This window comes from Ambystoma mexicanum, chromosome 6q (genome assembly GCF_040938575.1).
Source record: "Ambystoma mexicanum isolate Mex_15411 chromosome 6q, UKY_AmexF1_1, whole genome shotgun sequence".
In the NCBI taxonomy this organism is placed as follows: Eukaryota; Metazoa; Chordata; class Amphibia; order Caudata; family Ambystomatidae; genus Ambystoma; species Ambystoma mexicanum.
In genome coordinates, this window is record NC_090937.1 from 431256312 (window position 1) to 431282818 (window position 26507).

At 44.1% G+C, this 26507-nt stretch overlaps 1 protein-coding gene across 5 annotated transcripts in view; it reads left to right on the forward strand.

Annotated features, from left to right (window-relative positions):
* The window catches only part of LINGO2 (leucine rich repeat and Ig domain containing 2), a 5916036-nt gene that overhangs the window by 3542863 nt on the left and 2346666 nt on the right, over window positions 1–26507 (forward strand). For all 5 annotated transcript variants that reach the window (XM_069630911.1, XM_069630909.1, XM_069630914.1 and 2 more), the window contains one exon: window positions 2141–2202. The gene's annotated coding sequence lies outside the window, so the exon portion shown is untranslated. The remainder of the gene's footprint in view (window positions 1–2140; window positions 2203–26507) is intronic.

Consider the following 26507-nt stretch of genomic DNA (forward strand, 5'->3'; position numbering starts at 1 on the left):
CTTTCTAAGGGCATGACTACCTCCAACCTCGTAATGAGGCCCATTGTGTATTTTTCTGGGCATCTGTGATAAAATAAGAATGACAAGTATTGCATTTTGGTGCAACCAGTGCAGGTATGACTCTCTGTGGCATGGCATGTTTTACTGTTTTACTATGATATGTTTATTACTACATACCTAGACTGGCCTACATTCTGCCATCAGTTTAGACAGGCTTTCTTATTGTGGCATGGCCTTTCTTAATATCAAAGCATTAAATGATTAAAAGCAGTAAGGTTCCTTTGCGCTTTCGGTGACTTTCATGCACTGGATTTTTGAATTGACGTTACCCTACAAAAACAATTGTAATCAATCTGGGTTTAGCCATTTTTTTTCTCAGAAAGTATGCCGTATAATGCACCGTTTTAATCCATCATTCAAACATTTATCATTGTGGGGTTGAGGGAGGACACCCACAAAGCCCGATTGGATGGTTTGGGCTCCCTCGCTGCACTCGGTTAGTCTGGTATATTTGTAGGAAATGTTTATGCTCTTTCAATAAAAAAATGGGTGAATGGGTATGAATGTGTGCGTGCAAGCTTGGCACTCAGGAAAAGGACATTGGAACATGGATGTTTTCTTACATGTTTTACTGGCATTTCTGGGAAAAGTCAACTTGATGAATATAATTAAATGGAGGGGTGTTTGGGGTAGGGGAATTATAGCACAACAAGCAGGCAGAATGTACATGTTCTTTGATGTGGAATGTTTTACTCACATTTGGGGCAAGACCACTATGATGTGTGTTCTTACCTGGTGGGTGGAGGCATTTGTGAAATCAAACAAGGAAATGTTTCCTTACCTTAGCTTTGCATGTTTTACTGACGTGGAAGTCAACGTCCACTTGAAGAGTATCCATGCTTGGCAAAGCAGCAGGTGGGCAAGCATTTGTGTGGCCAGCAATAACATGTTTTTGTTTCTTTTGCAGGAGATTTTTATTAGCATTAAGGGCAAAGCCAAAAAGTGAATGTTGCAAAGCCAGCATGAACATGTTTTCTTATTGTATAATTATTTTGCATAATAGTACAGGTCACACACACAGTTGGCTAGTACATTTGGGTGCCTGGAGCAGGCACAGCCCTATTGTTTCTACAGTAGTTGAAAGATGTAAGGTTTGATTAAAACACATATTGATATCTTTCTCCTAGTACATTGCGTGGCGTGCCCCTGCAGCAGTATGATCATTGCGTGTATTGTGCATGTGTGGTGGTCCGGGCCGGCCTGAGGGGTGGCGCGACCCATGCTTTGTTGCCGAACGTGAGTGTGGGGGCTCTTAGCATGGCCAGCTGGAGGGCCACCACATTTTGTGCTACACCACTGCCTGCACTCAACACTGAAGTGCACGTTCATGATTTAATACAAGGGGTTATTGCTTATCCACTTACTCTACCTGAAACGGATCTAACGTGGTGTTAGCTCAGATGCGATTCGGAACTGTGACAAACACACACATTTCTGCAACGAATATTTAACCCCCTGAGCTAAATCTCTGGCCTGGCTTCCGCATACAGAGGTTGCCTCAACATTCAGTGGATTTGTGGTGGCTTTTAATGTGTATCTTGCATTTACAGAGCGGCTGTTTACATACAGGGTGCTGCTTAAGACTGGGCGTGAGGAAGCACGCCCCATTTACTCCACGTCCCTCTGCTGTCACCTAGCTATGCTCCGGGATCGGGGGAGAGGTCATGAATTATGCAATAGCGAGTCTACTCCACTCATGCAGAACGCCCCTGCTGTCAGTCGATTTTCCTATTTACCAACACCATGAAGCATTTTTCATGATCACCTTGTCTTTCCCGGCTTAAATGCATTTTCAAGAGTGCCCTCATCAGGGTTCACACTTCTGTCCAGCGCCATCAATTCTGATTTTCAGAAGCACCTCCGTTGTATTGACTAATGTGTATATTTTCACAGGATGGATGTCCCTGGCATTAGAGGGGGCGTGTTATAGAGCCCTACCTCACCCACAGGATATATCCTAGGTAAAGGCGCATATGCCAAGTATGAGAAATGCAAGCAGTGTCTTTACTGATTATGTTAACATACTAAGCTAATGGCTCTGCCCTTTGTCATGTGTATCATTGTTCTTATTCTCTTATAGGTGCCTGCCTGAGATCGTTAACCGCGTATGCAGAGGTATGACTGTCGAAGGATTCTCGCTAGGTGAGTGCAATCCAATCGTCTTCATGGAACGTTTGACTAGTGTGCTCTGTGTCTTGTGCCCTCTCCATCTGTTTTGGACTACAACTCCCATAATCACTCTTCACTGACTCTGCTGTCTCTGGTTGATAGACATGGTAGTACAAGTGAAGATCTGAGGGCTGCTGACAGGTCCTCTCATCTGCTAAATCTCCCTGAGGCAACAGTCACTCTGATATAACTGTCTGAGACTCGGTGGCTTCATGCATGTGTGCTTACTGATATAAAACATGGGGGCATTCTTATATTGCCAGCATAATTATGCTGCACGCCTATACTTTATTTGTCTGTTTGTTTTATCATGATTGATAGTCTGAACCTTTAAGACAATACCTGATGCCCTCATCCTCTCAGGAGGATAGCTCGGGGGCAACATGCTCGCCTTGGAAGCAAGGCGACACGGAGCAACACAGGTTTGATCCCCGGGTCCGCGCTTAGAAACCTCTGGGAATTAAGCGCGTTATAAATACTCTATCATATCATTGGTATATGGATTGATTTTTGGGTACACCCTTGTATATCATCATTGAAGGTTGGCATTTCAGAGCGCCTCTTCTGGGATAAGGCAAGAGTGAGCAGCTACTGATGGCACCGTTACAAGGGAGATACCAGCAGGGAGACCCCCCGGGGGCCTCATATTGGTTAGCGTGAGCAAACGGCCCATTGCCCGAAGAGGCTTCCTTACACCACCTGGACATTCCCTTATCAGACTTTTGGAAAAGAGACTATCTGGGCAAAGTGTGTGAATTGTTTGTCTAGTGTCAACCCTTTGTATAACTGCTTGCAGTCTTCCCTTTCGCAGCTCTCCAGATGTTTTGGGCTGTGACTCCCATGCCCCTATGCCATGGACTATGCTGGCTAGGAGTCATGTCAGCTGTGATCCAACACATCTTCTGAGCCAAAGGTTTCAGGCCCTTGTATTAGACTAGCATGTGACTCATCCCAAAGCACATGTCAATGCTTCTTGCATAAGACGATGGGTGTGTAGTGCTGGGAAACTCCTTCCATATCAGAAACCCTTTCAATAAAGCAATTGAGAGATGCCCCTGTCACTTTGTGTGCTTTTCAATCAACAGAATTAAAAATCACATCATACCCAAGAATCATCCGAAATGTCTGTGTTCATGCTTTAGTCTTAAGGAAAGATCAACCATGGAAACCAAGTGTAATGATAATGTTGAATGCATTGCAAGGGCTGTTCAAAACATGACAAGGAATGGCCAATGCAAATGTGAAACACGATGAAGTCAAATACAGAGCACTTATGATAGTTTACCAGCAAAGGATGCTCGGTAATGGAGGTGGATCTACTGCAAAGATATGTGAGCCTCATGCAGCGTCGAATTGCAGCAGACTGCTCCTTTTCAGTGCCATGAGCACCACTGAGTCCGGCAGCAGTTTAAAGCTATGCCCGGCTATGCAGAGCTCTGACTTGCACAATGGATGGATAACTGCGAACATAGAGTACTGTTGCTGTTTGGTGTTACGGAGGACCACTAACTTCCGTCCTCTGTCTGTTATATCCTTCTTGGTCAGCGCAGCTTCAATGAGAAATGTAGGCTGGTTTGCAGACAGGAGACTTTCACTGGAGCCTCTCCTCAATATCATCCCTCCAGCAAACGCTTTTCCCAGCTAAAAGCTGTGCTACGGATCCAATTTCCTCCAGGCCACACTACAGGGAATCACACTGCGCTCGAGAATACAACCCAATGTTACGGCTGAAGTGTATTTTGAATAACATGCTGGAGTGATCTGGAGGAAAACATTGAAAAGAAACATGTTCATGTCAATGTTCTTTGGCACAAGCTTTGTGGAATTCGACAAAGCAAATGTGTTTCTGATCTGGGAGCTCTATGGATCAAGGGTTGGGGGAGTGTGGTTAAGAACTAAAATGATAATAGCTCTTTCACAATCCTGTCAACTAGGATGTGTGGTTTCTTCCTATTATAGAGGCCTGAAATCTGTGACTCCACAGATGTTTTGAACTATGGTTCCCATAGTTCCCCACTAAGTCCGCTAAGGCGGATGGGAGTTGTAGTCCACAACAGCTGATGAGCCAATGCTTGAATGCCTCCAGGTGCTACTTTAGTTTCAGAAACACAATGCACAATTCATCCTGTCATAATCCATCCGTGTGAATTAATGTGTTCACCACAATACAGGACAAAGGCCTCATTGAGTTGCAGATGGGGTCAGTCTTTGAAAATGGAACTCACCATGAGCTACTCTAAACATTTCTGGCATTGATCCAGAATCGAAATGAGAACGTGTTTCCCTTGTTACTGCATACCTTGTTTCTTTGTGAAGACAGATCATTAGCAACACTGGGAAGCTACACTGCCTTGAACTGTATGAAAAGTTAGACATGGATTGCATATTATGAGGGGAACAAGCATTATTGGCAGCTAGTGTTAAGCTTGAAGGGCAACAAAGTCATAGGGCCTCATTACACGGATGGCGGTAATGATTTACCGGTACCGGTAAATACTTACCACCTTACTACGAGGTCCCTTTGCGGGTTGGGGGATTTAACGCCTGCAAAGGGACCCAGGAAGCTAATTACGGTACCGTAATTACCGCCTTCCCAATTCCCATTATGCCCTATGGGGCAAAAATGGGAATGGGGAAGGGCAATGGTGGAAGGGGGAATTACCGCCCTGCCAACCTTGGAATGGGGCGGTAATTCTCCTTTCCGCCAAGGCGGTGCCGGTATTTTACCGGTATGAACCATGGCTAATAGCACCATGGTTCTCCGCCATCCGTGTAATGAGGCCCATAGTATTGTCTGATTGGCACTTATGGGAGTGTTTTGGAGAGGTGGCTTTTGACGACCATTCTGAATTGCACAAGGTTTGGTTTTGCTTCAGATTGTCAGCACAAGTTGTCCGGTGGCAGTGATGGAAACAACATTAGTTTCTGCGTTTCTTGCATTTGGCTCTTGTCAACAACAGTTGGATGTGCATTGTCAACAGATCATTTAGAACTGCAGACTCCAAGCAGTGGCTCTCCAAATGCTTTAGACTACGGCTCCCATGGTCTCATACCCATTGACGATACTGGCTAGGCCTGATGGGAGATGTAGTCCAAAACATATTCAGAGCCAAAGTTTGCAGACCACTGATTTAGCGTGTGAGCTGTACTTTCATGGCATTTATCTCCGATTTTGGTTCACTTAAAGGTGACTCTGTAACACATTGGTATTCAGTGGTGGTTCACAAGGTGGGCTGAGATGGCTTGAAATTTATTTAAGCAACAAAAATAAACACAGGTGCCTCACTGTTGTTTTTGCTTTTTGTCATCCTTGTAGCAGAAATTAAGAAAACGTTCATACATGATATTGTAATAGTCTAGCCTTGGATTTAATAAGTATATCTTCAATGGTGGCTTGTATTGGTTTATAGAAATTATATTGCTGAGGAACGTGAAATGGTAAAACCCTGATTTAACCACATTGCTTACGTGAAAGTCAAAATTGAGTTTGGCAACCTAGATGAGTCCAACGCAGCTGGCCTTTACTTTTATGGGAACTTTCTCTCCCAAAAATATGGGCGATGGGTCTGAATCTTATTCCGAGCATGCGCCATCATAGGACCAGTGACACTTTCTTACCACCATATATGAGGCTTTCTTCATCCATACAGTTTCAGGAGCCTGAATATGTTGCATGCACCAGGTACATGAGCACTCTACCGGCACCTCTTTTAGTAGTCTAATAGGAGGAGTAGTAGCACAAGGGAACGATTAGTAGGGCTATTAAGGGTGCCACCGGGTTGTTGGCAATGAAGTGGGAGATTTGGCAGTAGCGGGAAACACTGCATGGTACTGGGTTGGGTGATATCAATGTCCCCAGGCTGGGCTTTTCGCAGTGATCTGATAGAGGAAGGCTTCTCCAGTTATGGAAGACACATTTGTGAAATGCAGGTAGTGGGGAGTAAGCAGGTGTTCTTGGCCAGTGGCGCGGTGCAAGGTGTGACAGCTTTTTTCTAAAGACTAAGATCTCTGATGAGGGGTTATATCGTCGCATTATCCACATAGGAGCATATGCGCAATGCGCTCAGGACAGGATGGTGTGGCTGCAGCATATCAGACAAGGCACCGGAAGTGGGCCACTCACATGCTGTGTTATTCGAGCTTCATTTGGCAACATACGTCTTTAATTAATTCCCCTTTATTGTAGAAATATGTGGCGATGTTGTTCGAAGGTTCTTTGGATTGTGGAACAGAGGAGGCTATGCAAACGGCTGCTCTATTCTGGGTAGTTTGCATGTACATCCTTCGTGTTAGTGGTATGCCAGCTCAGTGTGGTGGCAACAGTAGCCTTGTTCAAGCTCATGATAGTCCTCTGTATGTGTGTATGTATAATAGTTACACAGACAAACCCAGTACAACCTTTGCTATTTTTGGTGAATTAATTTTCGGCTAAACATTGTACTTTTATTGCGGACCACCTCCGCGCCCCTGCCTGAACCCACCCTTGCTATACCTGCCCCAACCCCATATATACATTAGCCCCACTTACCATATGCATATTGCCGCAAAATAAAGTGCAAAGGAAATTGTAGAAAATGCATTGGCGAAAGCGGGCTAGACCGTGCAGTAGCATCAGAGATCTGTGCAAAGGTAAATATGAGGTTCACAAGAGCAACAAGTCGTGTGAGACTTCAAGGATCACCAAGAAACCTGGGCGCTATAGGTGCTTTATGGTCCCTGGAATTCCAAGAGTAAGGTCCCAATTCATGGAATTTTGTGCACGCTTCAAAGTGACTTTGCACTGCTGAAAAGTGACTTTGCACTGCCAACACAATCCCTGGTTCATGGAACTGTGCAAAATGTATTTTTGCACTGCAAAGTCCGTGCAAAGTAAGTGCATAGTCATGTTTGCAGTCCTTTTCACCTTGCACTGACTTTGCACTGCAAAAATACACCGTGCTCGGTTTCATAAATCAGGGTTTGTGCCGGCAGTGCACAGTCACTTTTCAGCAGTGCAAAGTCACATTGAACCGTGCAAGAAATTACATGAATCGGGCCCCGAGTATCAGGACTAGAGGCTCTTTGCTGAACATTAATAGTGTTAGAGATGCACAGTTGTCTGCTTACACGTTCCACAACATGTGTGCATAACTACAGAAGACGTGCTTCCTGCTCTTCACACTCAAGCTTTTGTCAATTTGAAATATCTGATTTGCACCATGCAAACATGTTTTGGGTCCCAGAAACTGCGAGTTATGTGTGTTATCTAAAGCGGAACTTGAGTTGCTAATGCACAATGAAGGCCGATGAGTTAAAGATGATCCTGGCAGGGGTAAGCTGCCAGAAAAAAACCTAGAGAATTTAAGAGATTCAATTGAATTTTCTGCAGCAGCTAATTCTGGCAAGGTCATGTTGCAATGCTTTGAGTGGCGCAAGAGCTGTGACGATGACACCTTTCAGCATCACCTTGCTCCCATCCAGATGCTGTAACATCAGGAGTGTATACGCATGAAACATTGTTTTAGGCACAAAATGACATGTGCACAATTGACCTCTAGGTATAATCGTGTGTCGTGCATGCATTGGTGGACTATATGACGCAGACGCTCAACCAAGAAAGTAGAGGCTCTGTGTACGGATTATAGAGGCATGTGGCAGGGTGGAGTCTTCTCTTCTGATGAAGGGATAGACCTTTAACGCAGGCGGCCTCATGGCTCTGACCATGCTATGTTGGATATTCTGGGATGTGGCCCTTGTCTGGGGCCGTTTTCTGCCTTTGTGGAATGGGAGCAGGGTGTTGCTGCCTTAGTTATGGTGCCTGGCAAAGCTGTGAAAGGTGCCTCGGCAGGGGTTCTGCGCTGCAGGGATTTGATGTCTTCCGAGAGCAAGTGCCTGAAATGACAAGAAAGAAGGGGGTTGGAAATAATCAGTGCAGTGTGATGTTTGCCTCTTGTACAGTAATCATGCAAACGGTTCTAGCTAGTAGGATTTGTTTTTCTACATAGAAAACCCAGGGATGACATTTGGGGGTCAAAATGTCTCCCTTGCTACCCCTAAAAACATGTTCCCTTTTTTTTTATAAATTGAAGCTCCTGGGTTGTGGCCAGTTCCATGCTGCTCTTTGTTTCTGGAGTGGCTGGCTTTCTTGTTCAGGCTTCTTAAAAAAAACAGGGGGTTCCACAATTGTAACAATTCGAGCAGTGACCATAAATAAGAAAAGGAGTAACAAATAGTGTGTCTATCTGGCGTTCTATACAATAATTGCTAGACTCATTAAAGGTTTATTTCAGGCACACTTCAGGGGGTGAGTCACTGATTTAGGCTGTTCTTAAAACACCTCAAATTCACAACGCAGACAAAAACCTCAAAAAAAGTTTAGAGTAGAATAATCATCCATTTCGGACTATGTATTTTGCTCTTCGTAAATTGTAGTTATAGCATGTTTTATTTTTCTGCTGTTGTCTCTGTTACGATCGTCACAAGATATTCCATCTCGGTGTCCTCGGTCACTTGGCAAAATCCTTGTGACTAAATGCTTGTGTACAGTGTAGATATGTTTGAGCATAGCTCAAAAAGTGGCCCTTGATTTCCCTGTGCCACAATTAATGCTTTGTTTTAATGTGTCTATCTTTCCTAAATCCATGGCATGCTGTTCAGGATGTTTGTTTGCATGTAGGAGGTAATGAGTGCCCAGAGTATGTGATACTTGGTGAGTGTGCTGCTTTCCCTGCACTACCCTAACTTCTTTAATACACAGTTATGAACCCTCTCAATGGTATCTATTTTGCCAACCTCTGAAGCCTGAAAAGTAGATCCACACAGGCTTCACATGTGGCCAACGTTTTGCACCAGACCTGCAAATTAACTGGCCTGCTGTTAAATCTCAGTCACCAGTTAATGGTATCAGCTGCAGAGTGTAATCTGTTTTCTGGCTTTGAAAACATTCAGACATGTAATTGCTCATTTTACTATAGCCGGCAAGGTATCTATAACTGGCATGATAGCTCAGGGGGTTGAGTGCTCGCTGCAACATGTGTGTATAAGATCTGCAGGTTGCAGGTTTGAACCCGGACAAGTCAAACTCAGATGTTCATCCTTCTGAGGTTGATAAATGAGTACCAACACAGGTTGGGTGATTTTGTATGTATATTCGTTCTGTATAAAGTGCTTAAGTCTAAGTGCTGCATAATAAAGAAAAAAAGCACCCTGCACCGGAGGTTCCCCTTCTCAATTTTCGTAATGCACTTAGAAACAATGCTATGTGATGCCACTTTCTGTTTAGTTAAGGGGTGAAAGGTCGTACTCCATTGCTTCCTGTGATGTCATTCGAGGTCAAGGCTCATGTGCTGTCACTTCCACTACCTCTGGCATTTTGGTGAAATGACGTCCCTGGAAAAAACCCAGGCAGGGGAATGAAGAAAGAATCCATAACATCTTTGGGCATATTGGTTGGTAACATGTGACCATTGTTTACAATACAGTGAGTGTGAGCTGCGCAAGTACCATCTAAGATTTTGCAGCCAACACAACGTGGATGTCCTCGGCATGCCATTTGAATCTCATGTCTCATATTTCTAAGGAGAGTGTGGTGACATAGATTGACTCATTGCTTATTTTATGCCTTGCCATGCTAATGGAAACTAGCCGAAGCCACGGCTCCCAAATGCACACATCTGCTATCATACACTACTATAAGACACTTTGCACAACACCTCTGCCATAAAAATGCAACTATCCCCCACAATGCAAATGTGGTCTAGCTGCATACATAATGGTTCTTCTGCTCTCGCATACTCTCCAGATGACTTCTTATGACCCATCAACATGCCAGATCTAAATTTCTGGCTGGCAGGGACTTGCCCACCCCTACCTACCTTTGTAGTGGCTACAATCCACACACACATTATAAATTCCTCTGACAAATTTCCAATACCTGTAGTTCAGTCTCCCGAGGGTGCTCAACCAACAGCGTGTTGAAAGGCATGGCGAAAGGTGCTATACAAATGACACTTACCTTACATACCCATGTGGAAGTAGAGGCTCTGGTGCATGCAGGTCACATAATTTGTAGTTAAATCCATGTAGGGTGTACTCTGGGTAAGGTTCCTAGACAAAGGAACATCCATATCTGTACAGTGACATCCAGGTGGTGCTCGTGTCCTTGTTGCCCTTTGCTTTTGACACCTGGCCCTGCGGCACCGCTGCATGGCTGGTAAAGAGGTCATTTGAGGCAGATGGAAAGTCAGTGGCCGACTGGAGGCGAGGCTGGGTTATGAGAGACATTGCTGCAGAACTGACCCTTTATCCACGTCAGTTGGCCTCTGGTGTGGGAGCACCCTGCATCTGCTACTTTCTTGTGGTCTGTAGACTTGCAGGAATCATGTTCGGTATACAGGCTTCTCAGTGGCAACATCCACACATCCTTCTGAAGTATGCTGTCCAAAAACATATTACTGTGATATTACTGAAGCATCGTGTGAAGGTGCACATAGGGCCGTGTGCACAGAGCGCATTCCTGTGTAAAAGAAAATATACTGGAATGAGGCCTTCATATTCACAGAAGCACACGTATTAACTGTTATTTTAAAGGATCTCACTATAAACATGTATTTGCACATGCATGCTTTATGGAAAGTAGCCAGCACCACATGAACACATGTGCCTTCCTTTTCAGTGCACTGGCTGCAACACCTTTCACTGCACCACCTTCGGATTTCTGTTGTTGTTGTAAGTTTCGGATCGGGGCACCTGGTTGGCTCAGGGTGTCTTGGTATGTAGTCCACTTCCTGAGCAATCGGGGAACCGGATGAACTAGAGGAAGGGATTGGAAGGGGTTACCAGTCATTTGGTCGAAAACCAAAAAAAAAATGGTCGGAAAAAAAAGGTCAATTTTTTTTTAATTATTTTTTTATTTTATGGGGAGTTCCCCCCCCCCCAACCCTCCTTTTTCTTTATTAAAAAATATTTTTAAGCAACCAAAACTGAAAAAATATATAAATAAATAAATAAATAAATTCTACCTTTTTTTCGACCATTTTGATTCGATCAAATGGTCATTCGACCATTTATTTTCGACCAAATGACCGGACACCATTGGAAGGACATAATACATGCCAGTTGCCAATGGTTGCAGCCCCGAGTGAGTGTATGCTCTGCTATTTTTGCTGCTTTGTGACACGGTACTTCAGGAAAATCCCGCCCAGTAGATTATGTAGGGGAACATGTCTCTGAGTCCCATACTTAATATGCCGGTGGTATTCCTGCGAGACAATCCTTTTCTCAGCCCAGTGGCACTTTGCCGTTTTAAGTCACTTTTTATGTTGGTGTTTCATGGAACCACACTCAATTAATATGTTCATTTCAATATCGAATGACAAGCAAGACAGGATAATCACATGTGCACGTGCTCCTGTCTGGGCATCTTGGACCCTGGTCACTCCTGCTAATAGCCTGGCGTTTGATGGCCTTCATCTTTGGTGTCATGCAATTGGCCTTTCCGTGGACTCCCATTACCCCATTCTGGACCATAACACTCCATAATTAGTCTTCTTGCCAAACACTGCCATTCAACAGCTTTGTGATGTGGTTGTTGCCAAAATCTTTTTTCTGATCCGCCTCTTGCTATGTGTCTCGCTGAACACAAGACTCTCTCTCATCTCGTTTTTTTTTCTTTCACCTGGGCCATATTCGCACACTGACAACTCTCCAGCATTATGCCCTTCTCCCTACTACTGTCCATCAGGTCATCCCATGTCACCTTTGACCTTCTGCTTCAGACAATGAAGACCATGAAAGTTCATCCCTTACTTCGCAGACAACCTGCCACCCTCTTCTGCTTCTCTGCATTACCAAAACCCATCCCAAACAGAGTGAGAAGAGCTGCTTGATGTGAGCAAAGACTAGCTCTGCCTCGTGGGATTACACATTATAAGAGGCGGGATGGCAGTGATGGACCTGGAAAGTACCAAACAGTTTTATTTAGCAGCAAGGAGGGGGGAAATATTGCAGCTGGCATTGCCATTATTTTACTCCAAAAGTCTCATTCTGTCAGGTGAAGAAGAGTGCATCAAAGGAGGGTGGGGGGAGAAACAAACAGCTCGGTTCACTGAGAGCTGCAATCAAACCAAAGTACACCGATGTTTTTTTGTCAAGATGAATGGTAGCACGCTTGGAACTAAACAGACATAAGAGGATTTCAGAATAGGTTTTGCGAAAGCCCAATTAGGTTTGATAAAAAGCTCTTCCCTGGGGGAAAATGAAACGAAAATTAAAATCCTCTGAAAAGTTAAAAAAAAAAAAAAAAAAAAGGATTGCGGCTTTAATATTATGTGATGTCTGAACTTTCAAAATGGGATGCCTGTGACTGATCAGCTTCTGCGGCACCCCTGGTCCAGGGATGAATATCCGTTTCTAAATCTTCAACCAGCCCCATACCTCTAGTACATCAGAAAGGGTCTGAACAGATTGGAAACACAAGCGAATTATAAACCTCCTTGTCCAATTTTGGTAACGTGGACGAAACATCAGGCTTACCTCTGCAAGGTCGTGGATCATTGGTTAGTTGCAACACAGCGAAAATACAATAATTAGAAACCTGCCCAGTGATGGGCCTGTGGGTGGCAGGAGGGGTCCTTGGGTTAAAAGGATGTCCCCTAATGGCAGTGTGCTGTGTGGTGATGACACTATCGAGCTAGTTGGTAAGGAAGGTGTTCCTGGGGTTAGCAGTGAAAGGCTAGTTCCTAAATGCAAGCTCATCATTGCTGAGATGCAAGCAGTAGCCAACAAAAGTTTGGGCACTTGTAAAGTAAGTTTGGGCACACTTGCTGACGTGGGCCAAATACTCCAAGGTTATCAAATTCCCAATCAACAAGTGGGTAATGAAGGTACGTTGTATAATGTACCGGTGGAGGTCAATCAACACTCAATGGGGCAAAACCCAAGGAGTGTGATAGCAGTGGAGTGAGAGGAGGAAGAGTTACTCCACTTGAGACAGCCATTGAATCCACTGTTACATATGCACCTGGGGTTGATCTCAGAAATGCATTTCAGATACTTAGTTTGTTGCTCACTAAAGATATCCTCCCCCCACTCCCTATGGCATTGGAGCCTGTGTCCCCACTTTGAGACATGACTGTAGTAGACTAGCTAAAATTGTCGAGGGCCTGGTGTCGCAGGTCCAAGCCCCATGGTGGCAGCGGGTGGGATGGGTATAGCGACTCCAGGACACACAGATGGAAGTATTGTTCTACTTATTAGGCCAAGTGGTAACCATGGGTTCAGCCGTCGGAAGAACTTTTGAGTGAAGAATGGTCCCCCACTGGATTCGGTTAGGAGGACGGCTGGAAGTAACCCTTGTGTAGCAGCGTCAGTGAGGAAAATGTTTCCTCGGGGAATAATCTTGATGGAGCACATAGGAAGGATAAATCTTATTTAATGAATGTGCCTAAGTTCCACTAAAATAAATATGAGTGGGGGAGGGACTCATTAATAAAGTCACACACAGGCTGAGAGCCAAGTGAGAGTGTCTTTCTGTGGTACGCAGTGACATTGTGCCCTGCGTGAGACTAATTGGCCCTTATGGGAGAGATTCAATAAAATTCCATCTTACATATACCCTCTTGGCTCCGGGGTGTTGGAAATGGAGCAGAGGGCGCTGCTACCTAGAGGATTGGAAATCGTTTTAAAGATGATCGCGCCTGCCTGGGAGGTCCCTATGGCAGGGGGGAGTAGGGTGTGTGTTTGGGGCCACAGGTGCCCATTTTACAAAGCTGTCGAGGACGATTATCTTGGTAAACAAGTTTGTAACCAAGTAAAAACTGGTAGCAAGCCTGCGGGTGCTGGGTCGTGTGTCAGGGGTCCCATGTTTGCCCGGGATAACCTGATAGGGATCCAACAGAGACTGTTTCAATTTAGTGGGAGTCATGGAGTTGATCGATTGGCCACCAAGGGCAGGGGCAGAGTCACGTCCCTCCGGGTTGTGATCAGCAGCTGGGCTGGGGGAGGATTTCCCAATTCATCATCAAGGTGCATGTCCAACCCAGTTAGTACCCAGGAACAAGTTTTATCATGGAACGTTGCCGGGGTCAATAAACACATGCTTGATCATGATTGGCTTTCATTTGTCCAAGAATTCAGGGTGATTTGTTTACAGGAAACATGGGTTCTGCCACCATCTAACATTCAAGGTTATGCCACTTTCGCCATGCTGGCACATAAGGCAGAGAAGGGCCGTCCGAGTGGGGGGCTGTTGATATGGGTGAATGGTGCCCTGGATAAATCTGTGGAGCAGATAGAAACCAGTTCTGCAGATCTTATGGAGCTACATATCAAGCTTAGGGATAACTCAGAGATCCTGTTGTTGAATTTTTACAAGAGGATCATTTCAGGAAGGGGTGCAGAGCTTTTAGGAGAGATTGTTGATGCAGGGGTTCAGAGCTTGTAGGAATGATAGTAGACATTATTTTGGCATGGAGATTGTCGATGCAGGGGCTTGTGAAGATGCTGGTGGTGGCGGACCTTGACCTCCAGTGCAAGTCCCTGTGTAGCATGGTCGTTATCTTGGAGAAAGAGGACAGTTACTGGAGGTTGGGGACCCTTAACTTAATTTATCCCACAAGGCAACATATACTTAATGAAGAGATTGCGATTGCCTTCCCGTAGGCTAACCTAAGGGCTTATAATAACTGTTTTTTGGGGGGTATCCTAGCAGTCCCAAAGTTTGACAATAATGTAGCGGGGCAGCTGCATGCCTCTGCAGGAAATCCTGCCTCCCTATATCCTATATGTTGGAAGTCTGAGAATGTGCCATGTTTGACACCAGCAGTTGTGCCAATACCGCAGCAAATCTTTGAAAAATGGTATCCACTGAGGAAACCCTATCAAATGTATCCCTGAAGAGACGGCAATCTGAGGGAGGAACTCCCTGAAGGAATATGAAAAGGAGTACAATTGAGAAGCTAGTTATCATAGAAGTGGGCTATATGTAGTGAATAGACTGCACGCGAAGCCACCATGGTATTGATGATGGACATCCGTATCATGAATTTTAGTAAGCCAGAAGCCATGGAGAGGAAAGACCGAGAATTGTGTCGCAGCAAGAATAAGCTAAAATTGTGGATGTACCTGGTGAGGCTGTCTGGCCTTGCATCAAAACAGAAGCAGCCAAGGTCGTTATCTATTCTTGAAAGGAATAAAAGTTAGACGGATGAAGCATCCTTTATTAAGGGGTAAAGAACCAAGAGTGCCAAGGTTTATTCATTTAAGACATTTAAATGCTGCAGAATAGACCACATTGCGGTCTCCTGTGACGTGAGCCAAGGATGGAAATAGAGTTGAGCTTGGAGTCCTAGAACAACGATATTGAGAGCCTGTAATCCCATATATTCTCACAGACAAGGATACTTTTCAATGCCAAGTTCAAAGACAACCTTCATGGCAGAAGGAATGGGTGATGAGAGATGGTGGGCTAATTGTTGGGGAGAGAAAGTCACGCCCACATCCTGGCATCTAGGTCAGAGCTTGCCTGCTGCTAAGTGAACTGAATGTTCCAGATATGGCCCGAGCGTGCCAACCAATTGTAGAAGGCCGTATAACAAAGGGCCTTATAGTTTGAGAACCAGTGATAAACTGTGTACTTAATAGTAGTGAAGAGGACATGTTTTAGAAGTAGGCATGACCTGTTCACTTGACAGTAGGGCAGCCAATCACAATCCTAGTCCTTCTGGAATGTATAATTAGATTGTCCCCTTGAACCAATTTTAATCTCGTATAGGTTTTTCTTATTTGCCACTTATTAAGACATCACCCCTAACAAATTTTTAGTATAAAGTCAATGTTTAATGAGAAAATTAACGTCAGCTGAGCAAACGTCTGTTGATGTCCTTTGTAACCACCCTGTTTTAGATAATTGTTAATAAAACAGCAACCTTTGCCATCTTCCTGAGTTGATTCGATTATTTGGACTCAGAGTTATTCTGTGAACCCATCTATTGCACGCACATTACTAAAGAACCATAAGTTCAATAATTTGATCAATAGTAATATTGATTACATTTTGGTGAGTATTGAGGCCTGGGGATCTGTGAAATCATTTTTTTATCTGCAATAGAGTTGAAAGCGACCAGCATACCCTGCTTTTGGAGTTGAGCAAGGCATTTTGGGAAACAGTAGATGGGAAAGAGGGCAGAGGTAGCGGCAAAGCTGTCCCAGTAGAGGTCGTAGGCCATGGCAGCCGAAATATTAGGTGGTGTAAGTTGGACCTTGAAGTAACACTTACATTGATTTATCAAGATATTGTCCCATTTTTTGGATGAACTTGCCATTGTTCATCCCCTAGATGGGGATGTCACTGTGGCAATACATGAGACCTTGATAGCGAAGGTGGGGTCACATTTTTCGAAAACCCTCAAAGCAGTACACAAATCCGCAGTGGTTTCAAATACTTGGTAAGACAAAGACTGTAGGGTGGCCAAGGGTAGGTTGATTAAAGAAGTAAGACATCGAACACCCAGCGATGCGTTAAGGTTAGTCAGAGCAGAATACCGCAGGGTACTAATGGAAAAAAAGAGGGACTGGCATGAGGATATCTGGAGGGAGTTGCTACATGCCATAGACAAAGGGGACTCAAAAGGATTCTGGAGCCTAATGGGGCGGGGAAGAGTAAAGGACCCAACACGCTGCAAGCTTGTATTAGAGAGCAAGACTGGGTTGAACATTACAGTAGTCTCTATGGGGCGAATGGGGATGAGTCTAGTATGTTTAGCCCTGGCGAGATACGCACCATGGGTGGAGATTTCTTAAATGACCCTCCACTGATCATAACATGATAAGAGGTGGGCAAATCATTAATGTGGCAGAAGCTGGGTAAAGTGCCTGGCCAAGACACTGTACCTATAGATTTCTACAGGAATGAGATTGCTGTTTGGGCCCCATAACTAACGAGGCTATTTAATGTAACCCTGAGCATAAATGTGTTGCAAGAGTCGTGGAGAAGAGCAGAGTTGGTCCCAATTTTCAAAAAAGGCCCTAGAGTCGTCCCCTTGAATTACAGGCCCATTTTTCATTGCTGGATGCAGGAGGGAACATTTTTGCAAGGGTCTCGTTAGTCCATTGGGAATTTTGGGCTAGCAGCGGGATGATAATCAATCATTGACAGGCTGGGTTCTCAGAAAAACTGAGCACAGTCGACCAAAGTCTCCCACTACGGTTGTTGTGCAGCAAGTAGGAAGTCCTTAGGAAAGTCATTGTGTCTGCAGTTTTTGTGGTTTTGGGCACTGCTTTCGACGCTGTTCCCATGCAGCATCTCTAGGAAGTGTTGAGGAAGCAGGGCATTCCGGGTCCTTTATTGATTGCAATACATAGCATATACTCTGGCAATACTGCAGTGATTAGATGGGGTATTGATGGGAGAACTTCTAGCAGCATTGGAATAATGAAGGGTGTCGGTCAGGGATGTGTTTTGGCTCCCAAGCTCTTTTGTTTGTTTGTTAATCACGTAATTGTTGGCCGCTCAGATGGATGCACCGACACTGGCAGGGGATAGGATACCAGTCCAGCTATCTGCGGATGATGCTGTTTTGCTATCACTGACACCTGTGGGCGCTTGCAAACAACTGGAGATATTTACTGCATTTTGCAGAAGAAATGGCTTGGTAATGAATGTTGAGAAGACTAAAGCCCTGATTTTCAATAGCAATGGCAGGAGGAAACAAAAAGGACTGAGATTGGGCATGGATGTAGGGGTGATTGAACAAGTGGCCTCATAGGACTGTCTTGGGGTAAGAGTAATGGCAACCTGCGGCTGGTTGATGCAGCTTGAGAAGGCCATGTTAACACTGGTGAGGTTCAGTGGCGCACTTACTAGGTTCACCGCAGAACATGGAAATGGGGCTGTGTGTGTTTCACTTAAATCATATATAGCACAATCACGGCAAGCTGCGATGTACGGAGCAGAGCTGTGGGGGCAGATTAATACACATACCCTGGCAGTCATTGAAAATAAATATTTGACTAATTTACTGGGATTGCCAATATGCTCCCCGAGGCTGCCAGTGTGTCTCGAGATGGGCATGCAGGCAATAGAGTCTGTTTGCTAATTGCACCCAGTCTTCTACTGGATTTGGTTGTGAGCCAATAAAAACCTTCTTAAATATAGAGAAGCATTGCAGCATGTGTTATGCCAGCAGGGGGGTGTGACTTTGAAGTGGGAATCCATGTATAGAGGTGCTTGAGGGAGTTGAGTCTTGTTAGTTACTGGAGTGACCCGCGTGTCATTACTAAACATTGTAAAGCCAGAGTTAGAGATGATGCGTTAGCTAAGAAATCGCAGGACACTTTGAACAAAGCTATATTATCCGAATCCTTAGCACGTTATCTTGCCGTTAAGACTCAATTGGGTTATGAGCCTTACCTGGATTATATTAGCCCCAATTTTGATAGGTCCCTGAATGGGAAGTTTCGAATTGGGATTTTGCCTTCTACAGAGTTGATGCATACCTGGGAAAATGATGCCTCGCCCACCTGTATGCTATGCAGGAATGGAATAGAGGATTTGAAGCAATTGATTGTACGGTGCCCTGTGACATTACCCCTGGTGAAGCCTTTTCTAAAACTAAAAAACATTTTTTTGGGGGCGTGGGTGCAGATCCATGGAAGGGGCAATGGCAATGTGCCTACATTCAGCTGATACTTTGGCAGTGTCTGCCATCAGCAAATAACGAAAGTGGGTCTAGAGAATGCACATGAGAAAACTAATAATCCATTTTGATCTTGAGTATGCACATTATTTGTATCTTGTTGGATTATGTGTGTTATCAATTTTATGCTATTTTTGTATTCTATGATTAGTGTTGGTGTGTGCGCTTTTATGTCTTGTTTGTCGAAATAAAGCTTATGAAACGGGTAATGGGAACCAGGAGCAATAGGACAAAGGGAAGGGGAGTGGGAACACACGAGCTGCTGCGCGTAAAATAAACGTTTCCTTTTTTTTCAAAATGTACTTGCCTACAGTAGCACTAGCCTCACCCCAGCACTTGAGAAATGGTGATCGGGGCAACGAGGACTGGAGATCACCAAACAGCAATGGACCGGCGGCCAATCAATGCGCAGTAGGAGGGAGGTGTGATGGAAGGGGGGCCAGGTGCAACACGACAAGGGGAGGGGGTGCAGGGACACACTCACTGTGGCACGGAAAAAAACTTTTTTTTTTTTTTTTTTTTTTTTTTTTTTTTTTTTTAAATTGACTTGCCTGTAGTAGAACTTGCCTCACCCCAGCACCTAAGATGTGAAATGGTGCTGGGGACAACGATGACTGGAGACCACCAAACAGCAATGGACCGGCGGCGAATCAATGCGTAGTAGGAGGGAGGTGTGACGGAAGGGGGACCAGGCGCAACAGGACAAGGGGAGGGGGTGCAGGGACACACTCACTGTGGCGCGGAAAATAAACTTTTCTTTTTTTTAATTTTTTTAAATTGACTTGCCTGTAGTAGAACTTGCCTCACCCAGCACCTAAGATGTGAAATGGTGGTGGGGGTGACAAGGTCTGGAGACCACCACACAGCGACAGGAGGTGGGCAATCAATGTACAGTGGGAGGGAGGGGGAACGGAAGTGCAACCAGGACAAGAGGAGGGGGCAGAGGGGACACACGTGCTGCGATGCAGGAAAGAAACTTTTCTTTTTTTATAATTATTTTTATTTTTTCCAAATGTACATAACTCCAGTAGCAAAAGTCTCACCCCATCACCAGAGAATTAAAAAAAAAAAAGTATTGAATAGTATTTTTACAGCAGAGCTTCGGGAAATTATGTATTTTGTGATGTTTAAAAAAAAAACTCTTATTGCACTGAAAACCTAAAATCTGCGGATCCTGATGCGCTTACTAAGCATGGAGAGTAACACATGTACTTTTATATATGTACAGAATAAATTGATGATTTGTATAAAAGCTGTTTTTGGACTCTGTATGCTGAAGTCATTGCTCATTTTGGAAAGTCATGAGCAATAAATGTTAACTTTTCAAATGTGAAGAGTTATCTATTTAAGTCTACCTAATACGACATAAGACCATCAAAGCACAAGCAAGTGTTTATTGTACATGTACTGTTCTCCATCGAGATTATTTTGATTTTTATTTTTGTGTGGAAACACCAATAAAAAATATGTTTCACTATTAAGTGGGTTAAGAAAACCAGTTCAAACTTAACAATTACACACATATCTCTCTCCTGCCTCCTCACACTGAATATGTTTGCACTATGTAAATGCCTAGATTTGCATAAATCCTTTTGCCTTGAGCAAATGCAAGCTCAATCGCAAGAGATATTCCATGCATGTGCTGTACTTCACTCAAACATATCACTCTGCGTATACATCCAGTCGACGCTGTGCTCAGAGACTTCAGTGCCGTCAATCACCTTAAGACCGTCTTTTTGAACAAGGCTCCCAGAGGATACCGGCATATCCCCCTCTTTTTACTAACACAAGACATTAAGAAGGGATAGGATTAAGGATGGCCGGTGGGAGGCTTACCGACTCCTTCAGTAACACAACTGATTCCTGGCACCCTTGAAGATTGTGCAAATCACTTTGCTACCTCCGAGGGATGCGATGCCGCGTGAGCTTATAATACTTTGATAATACTCTGGTACTTGCACCGGCGTGTCATGGGTTTAGTCAAATATGGTCCAAATGTGACGGCTGGGATAAAGCAGCTCATAAGTTGAGTTTTACAGCCAGAAAATAGGAGTTCAACTCTGTGGGATGTCACAGCATGCTGTGTTTCTGCAGAAGCAGATAAATCCAAAGGAGGAAATGTGAAATGAAATCACTTTGACAGAGAATGAACATTTGTTTATTACATAGCCAGGGCCTAATTCATCGAATGTTTAGTTTGGTGTAAAGTGATTTTCCACTGCCAAAAAATACTTTCCACTGGGCCTAATTCACAGAGCAGTGCAAAGTGTATTTTTTCCGAGCAATTCCTGTGCCTAATTCACACAAAAATCAATATCGGGCCAATTCATGGAATTATTTGCGTGGAAAATTGGGTATTCTGCGCATGAAACCCTGTTCATCGATTCATGGAATGAACTGCACTGCACTTTTTCGTAACTTGCAGGGATTTAACGCAGGCTTGGCACGGCTCTGCGAGCGGTCGAGTTCCTTGTTTGAGACACCATGGAGAGCGCGGTAGAGGCCTGTGCAGAGGGCGGAATAGGGGCACGGAACTCAGAAAATTAGGAGGAAAAAGGGAAAATGTTTGCGTTACAAGGGACAGGCCGCCGGCAGCCCATAGCATGCCCATATTTTGAATGGAAGGATACGTATTTATTGATGCAAGCGTACAACCTGTCAGCATGGAAATGCCCATGCAAATCCCTCCATATTTCCGCCACCCGAAGGCAGGCATAAGTACACTTGTGCATTGTAATCGCAGCGCGCATGTGGGTTTGCATGTCGGATTTAGAGGTGAGTGTATGCAGCTGGGGACCCAATCGGACTTACGGGTGCGTATATGCAGTGTAGTGTTGTGCAGGCCTGTTTACGGGGTTCACGTGTACATTTTTTTTTTCTCCTGAATTGTGATATAACGTACTCATGTTGTTGGGGTGCTGGTAACAGTTACGAGATTCAGGCCTGATTGCGTGGGACCCCACGCAATGTTTGAAGGGTGCGTGTATTCGCACCCGGGGTAGCACACAAAGGTAGCTGTTGTGCTGTTTTTGATTTGCATGGGGACGTGTCAGTGGCATTCCGGCGCGACTTGCCCATACGGTTACTTTGCACAGAAAATTCCATGAATACCCAAAGCGTGCATTTTTTATTCTGCACCTGTTGTTCTTGGCGTGCGACCGTTGCAGGAAAAATGCAAACTTTTCCATGAATATGCCCCTAAATCCGTTCTAGTTCGTGCGTTTTTGTGAATTAGGCCCATTTAGCATGGTGCAAAAAGTACTTTTACATTGCACACTGACTTTGCACTACAAAAATACACTTTGCAACACTCTGTGAATTAGGTCCTGTGTCTCGTGATATTTGGCAGTACATAGTCACTTTGCTCTGCACTAAACTTTTAATGAAATAGACACTTTAAGGCCCGATGTAGGTAATTTTTAGTGCAGTGCAAAGTGACTTTGTAATACACTTTGTACTGTTTTGTGAATCAGAGTGTTTGTTGGCACCGCAGAAATAAAATCTATAAATCAGGCCCATAGTATTCTCTGTTATATGCATCTCTTTTTCACCAACCCCTTGCTCCAAAGCACAATTTCAGGCACAAGAGGAGGGCTCTTATGGATGCTTTGCCCACTTCGGTCCAGCTTGACCAAAGACCCTGTCAAGTCTATTGTGCCCTTCTTTGCTGTTTATTTGCCACCATACTCCTTCATCCCCCCACCATGGAGCTGGAAACTCCTGGGGCCAGATTACTGCACTGGTGCAAGTGCAAAGTTGCATGTAATTAGCACTAGTGCAAAGTGTGGCTAGTTCTAAAAACGCTGGGACTTATTTGAAAAACATTTCACCAGGCTAAGTGCAGTTTAGCATGTAGAGGATACATTTTCACTGAATTTCGATGTTAGCACTTTGCCCTAGTGCTAACATGGAATGGAATATATTACTAGGCAAACTTTGTACTTTGTGAAATAATGCATCAAAAATCTATATTTTGTGCACTAGGGAAATGTTTGCTTTTGTGCTAATAGTAAACCAAACTGCACTTGTCATGGTGCAATGGTTCTTTATAATGTCCCAGCCCAGTGTTTTTAGAAACAGGGCCAACTTTGCACTTGAAATTGTGCAAGATTCCTGTAATCTTGCCCCTGGTCAACATCCCCCTTTGGAATTCTGTGACACACTGCTTAGCCAAATCCCCCATGAGTTAGGTGGATTTTGAAACATTAGATTTCTCATTACGTCCCCTTGATCAAACCCTGCGTCTCTCAACATTCTCACTGCAAACCTTGAACTCCCCCTTACATGACTCCAAGTCCTCCCTCCGCACCTGTGGTCTCTGTTCCTTGTAGCTGGGCCTGTTGCTCAGTGGAATAATGGTTTCTCTACAGGGGCCTTTGCTTGCACACAATAAAAGTAATATTTGTGCATTCCTGAGACGTGCACCCAGAGCCTAACAGCGAAGTGTGTAGAAACGTATGCTGGGCATAGCAATTGAACACAGAGCCCAGAAACATATCGGGGCGATTGATATTGCTCAGACGTTGTAATAGAAACACATACAGATAAATCACACCTGAGCACGAGAATCTAAAAACAGACGTTTCAAGATTTGACCAACAAGAGAACATCCAACAAATGGAGTTGGCGTAACAAATGACACATAGGGCCTCATTACGAGATGGGCGATAGCCATGGTGCTAATAGCACCATTGCTGCCTCCCATACCGTGTCCGAGTCCGGTGTTGTTCAATGGGGACTTACCGGTGCAGTCTGACTCTGGCTGGACCGGTAAGTCCCCATTGAACAAACCATTCCCCATTCCCATTTGAGCCCCCATAGGGCTCAATGGGAAATGGGAGGGTGCTAATAACGGGCTTGTGAATGGCAAGCCCGTTATTAGCGCACTGGTCCCTTAGCGGGACCCGTAAGGGACGTGTGGTCAAACCACACGTTCCTTACGGTTCTCTCCAAGGGACCTCGGAATTGGGTGGTAAGGGATTACCGGCAATGGTCTCCTTACCGGTGCCCGATATCCCTTACCGCCCGACCCGTAATGACCCCCATAGTTAATTTAAAAACTGTGGATATAAAAAGGACTGTGGAAAGGCAGACCCTGCTCCCATGAATAAATTCCTTTAAAATGTTTTTAGAAAGGATGGAAGGAATGAAACATGTTGGGATAAATGTAGATGAAACTGAATGAATAGTTTTTAAGTGAGAATGAATGGAACAATATTTTTACTGCAGAGCTTTAGGAAAGTTATGTCTTTTTTGATGTTTAAAAAAAGCGAGTTTTGCGCTGAAAACCTAAAATACACAGATCCTGGTGCACTTACTAAGCATGGAGAGTAACAAATGTACTTCTATGTAAATATATAGAATACATTGACGATTTATATAAAAGCTGCTTTTGGAATATGTATGCTGAAGTCATTGCTCATTTTGGAAAGTCATGAGCAATAAATGTTAACTTTTCAAATGTGAAGAGTTATCTATTTGTGTTTTCCTAATTCGGCATAAGACTGTCAAAGCACAAGCAAGTGTTGATAGTTTATAATACAGAGGGATTGCTCTGCTTGGTCTTTAAAATCCCTCTAGTCTCTGCTATTGTTATAAAGAACAGTAGATGTACACTTTTTCTCTTGCATATTCACTGTGGATATTCTGAAAAACGTACAGGATATGTGTCTTATAGAACACATTTCTGGAAATGAGAATATCTGTGGTGCAGCTTTATATCATGAAGAAGGAATACATGTCCTATTTTGGAGTCGTTGAATTGACTAACAGCCTGTATGAAGTTTGGCGGCGTTGTGTCATATAGAAATGGTAACGTTTTTACATGGTAACATTTTTTTTCTTGTTTTTTTTACACCAGGTATGAACATGCCATCTATTACCTGTCATATAAGTTGATAAGAACATGCATGCTCAGAGACAGTGACAAAGCTACTACACTTACAGGATGTCTGACATTCACATAATAATAGCGATAATACAACTAGGGCTTTACATAGCACTTCATACCGGATTCTGCCTGCTTCCAAGAATTATAATAACTTTAATTCAAACAAATGGACACGTTCTGTAGGCGGTAGCAGCCCTATTTCTGGACAGAGATTGAACTTTGAATTAGAAGGCTACAAAAAGATATGCAGGGCCAGGCTATCTAACATTTGCACGAGTTCTAAAAAAATGGAACAAATGATTTTGATAATATAGAGTGGGGCAAACAGGTTTTTTCACATTTGCTATTATCTAAAAACGTGCACTGGGGCAAAAATAAATCATACTGTTTGCTGTGTAACATAAAAACAAATATATTTGCTAAATGTCTTTTTATGTAACTCATCAAACATAGTTTGGTGGTATCTGGGTGGTAAATCTGCCCAGATGTCAACAAATGGTATTACCGTTACCACCACTTGTTCCGTTAGTATTAACGCAAGATTACAAGTGGCAGTACGTGGTGTTAAACGCCATTCCTTTGAGTCTGTTGGACTCAATTGGTATTTTGGCGTAATTCCTGCAGCTGTAATTCCTCTGCAGTTATTCTGCCTAAATTTGGCAGAAAGTGTGCAGATTTACCTCAAGCTCATAATTGGAGGTCAATCCTCCAACTTTCCACCAAACATATTGTTGGTTGGTGTGACAGATTAACTTCCGGGGGGGGGGGAAACTGATCCAGGGATGAATATCGGTTTCTAAACCATCAATCAACCCCACACCTCTAGTACACCAGATGGGATCTGAACAGATTGGAATAAAAGTAAATTAAAGACCCCCTTGTCCAATTTTGGTAACGTAGACGGAATGGCAGACTTACCTCCGCAAGGTCGTGGATCGTTGGTTAGTTGCAACACAACGAAACTACAATTATTACCCATTGATAAAAGGAACTGTGCAGTCAAGGTTGTATGAACATATCTACTTTATTATTACTACAACAAACAGTTCTAGCACACTACAAAATAAGACCCACCCTGTAGAGGAACACAGAGGACAGACAGTTTCACGAAGGAAAGGGAAGCACTCTGGATACTGACAGGAGGGTAGTTGGTAAAGTAATCAGTCTTATTGTTCAAGGTTATTCAGTTCCAGCACCAAGGGGGCAAAGGGGTGTAACTGTCTCTAGGGGCCTTTCAGAGAAGGACCGGGAGGGCAGAACAATAATTTAATTGGTACTGAAGACGGCATTGAGGCGGTTCCAGGGTTGCTTTGCAGCCCTTGAGACAGAGTTAGTGGTGGAAGACAGCTGCGGGTACCAGGCGGCAGGCAGTTCGCCAAGTGCGGCTGGATGGATGTCTGCATGCTGTCCGGTGCGGCGGCTCGGGCCAAGAATCGTGGTCTCTGTGCTGGTTGATGGATCTGGAATTCTGGTCGAGGTGGCTCAGATGGTGCAGCCAGATGTGGTTTGAGGACTCGACTGTCTTGATAATATCCTTAAAAGATGCATGCTAGATGATGCTTGTGTGGCACTCCTCCTAGCTTCTTTGCAGGGCTTGTGTCCTTTCAAGGCAGATGGCCCAAAGCTCAGGAGAGTAATTGCAGGCAACTACCTTTTCCTTTGTCCAGACACTCTCCGGCACTTCCCACCTAGGAAGCTTGCTGAAAGAATGTAGC